The following is a 2,665-nucleotide window of genomic DNA, read 5'->3' on the forward strand; positions in this document are numbered from 1 at the left end:
CCGTGGATGGTGTGGGTTAGGTTTAGGTGACCTCCAGGGACTTAGGGTTAGGGATTTGGGGAGGGGAGGGTTCAGCTTAGGGTGCGGGGTTAGGGTTAGGCACCACCAACTGAGGGTTAGGGATGAGCGGGTTCGGGTTTTACTCGGTTTTACTCGTTCTCAAAACGGCATGTTATTGGCTCAAAGACGTCATCGGTGAGCTAATAAGATGCCGTTTTGAGAACCAAGTAAATCTGAGTAAAACCGAACCCGCTCATCTCTAGTTAGGGTTAGGCTGCGGGGGGCGATTAGGTTTAGTGTGCATGGAGGGAGGGGGGGGGGCGGTTAGGTTTGGGCACAAACCCGGGAGGTTAAGGTTATGCTGAGGGGGGTGGAGAGTTAGGGTTAGGCACCTAGAAGGGAGGGTTAGGGTAGGGTACAGGACGGGTTAGAACATTTACTAAACACTGTCGGGATTTTGGCTGCCAGGATAGCGCTGTTGGCATTTCATACCCAACCCGCTATTAGACTTCCGGGCTTCTAAACAAGCATATTTATTCTGGAAATTACAATAATTGTGAGCTTAGTACATGTAGGAGGGACTGTGTACATCACTTTATAATTGTTAACAGTATTTATTCATGAAGATTTTTTTATATATCACCTACTGTACACAATATTCTACACTCTACACTCTACAGAGAATATTTAAACACCCACCTCAGTTCTTGCAACAGTGCAGGTTACAGTCTATAGTCTCTACAACGAAGACACATACACACTGGTTGCCTGATTCAGATTTGTAAGCAAACCTGACAATTTACATACAAATCCGATGTTTGTGAGTCTACGCAGACACACGACTCGTTCTGCACATGTGCAGAATCTCTTACTGTGTATAAGTCCACGAACCTGGGGAAAGAAAATGCAAACATATGTATCATATCAATGTGATAAGACTTCTAAAATGATAGGTTAGCCTTTCTGGGATGAACCTTCCCCTTCAGTGAGGGAATATGCTGTGTGTGCAGGTGTTAAGACTGCAGAGTTATATATGCACACACCAGCCGATGACTCAAACTATCAACAGCCCAGTTACTTAACCTGTGGTATTGGTTTATTGATAGATATCAAGTACAGCCATACTCATTGTTACATGTACACTGGTCATGGTGGGGAGCGGGGTTTCATATACAGTAGCTCACCAGCCGGTGATTGTTTGCTGCAGACGGGTAATGGTGCAGGAAAAGGAAAATAAATCTGCACAGGATATAACAATTTCAATTTAGTAAATTTGATACTATGATATATTAAACCAACATGAAGGCCTACTTGTAATAATAAATTCAGCAAGTAGTTGGTGGTGCTCCAGGAAGATAGTTATGACAACTATGAAAAAGAAGGGGGGGTATGGACCTTTGGAGAGAGCAAAGGACCAAAAAAAAGGGAAACTATAGGCCTTTTCCTGGGCACACTTGAAAAAATTGAAGTGATGAAATTATTAAAAATTAACTTTTATTGATATATACTTAAGAAAAAGCGAGAGCGAGAGCTGGCATAAGTGTTTTGAAAGAGCATAAGTGTTTGCCAGCACCAATGTGCCTGTTATGGGCAAAGTTGTATCATAGGTAAGCGAAAATAAATAAATGATCCATCATCCACAAGAGAATTCATGCATATCCTCCCTACATAGGAGTTTGGATGAATGAGGTCACTACGTCGATTCCGATATAATCTGACAGATACTATAGACCTGAGATCAGATTGATATAATGAGTCCCAAATAGCTTTGGCTGTTGGAGAGTAAAATACCTATGGTACCTAGTATTCCCTGGTGGTTCCCCATCCAGGTACTGACCAGGCCCTGCAGTGCTTGGCTTCCAAGATCAGACGAGTTTGGGCATACTCAGTGCGGTCTGACCGTAGGTAAGTCTGTCTCCTAGGCGCACCGTTTTCCGAATGTATTGGGACCCAAGATCAATCACAAAATGTATGGATATTAAGTTATATGATCAGAGATAAATGATGACAATGGTGCAATAAACTTATGAGTTTTTTTGCTGGGAAATCTGATCAGTGGTGTTTCTGACTTAAACAATGAACTGAGCAGTCCTGGGATAGATACTGTCAAACAGAAAGTATGCTCCCAATTAGCCTAGGCAGCGAGAGGGCTTGGTGGTGCCCACAGTGGTGGAATGATAAAGACTCAGGCAGGAGGGTTTGAAATTGCCCTCTCTGAAAAAATCAGGACAGAAAATTATATATGTATGTTGTGCTATAGTAAGGTTAATGTCAGAAATATTTAATTAAGGCATATATGGAAGTTGCAAATTACAAATGTCCCTTTGTGAGAGGGGTAATCCATCTCCACCCTTACCCAGTAGTTATGCACCAAAAAGAAAGAGATTGAGCATGATGATCATGAAAATATAAATATATAAATATTTCCGGCTAAAAGCCGAGGGCTGTCTTACCCTGACCTCTTTTGGGGACCCTCAGATCAGCGGGAATCGAGTAGCGAGGCGCCGGCGGCCGCGGTCCGTACAACCGGAAGTTCAGGCGCCGGGACCGGAAGTGACGTACGTTTCGCTCCGAGAGCTTGATCACACGATCGCCTGTAATGGTGCAGGGCTGTTGGAACAGCATGTGGTTTGCAGGTAACTTCGGGTCTCCTTGGAGCTAAGTA

At 43.5% G+C, this 2,665-nt stretch overlaps 1 pseudogene; it reads right to left on the minus strand.

The window, feature by feature from the left end:
- Positions 1–1,788: 1,788 nt before the first annotated feature.
- Positions 1,789–1,907, minus strand: LOC134947382 (5S ribosomal RNA; annotated as a pseudogene).
- Positions 1,908–2,665: the final 758 nt, after the last annotated feature.

The sequence above is a fragment of the Pseudophryne corroboree genome, chromosome 7 (assembly GCF_028390025.1).
Source record: "Pseudophryne corroboree isolate aPseCor3 chromosome 7, aPseCor3.hap2, whole genome shotgun sequence".
Lineage (NCBI taxonomy): Eukaryota > Metazoa > Chordata > Amphibia > Anura > Myobatrachidae > Pseudophryne > Pseudophryne corroboree.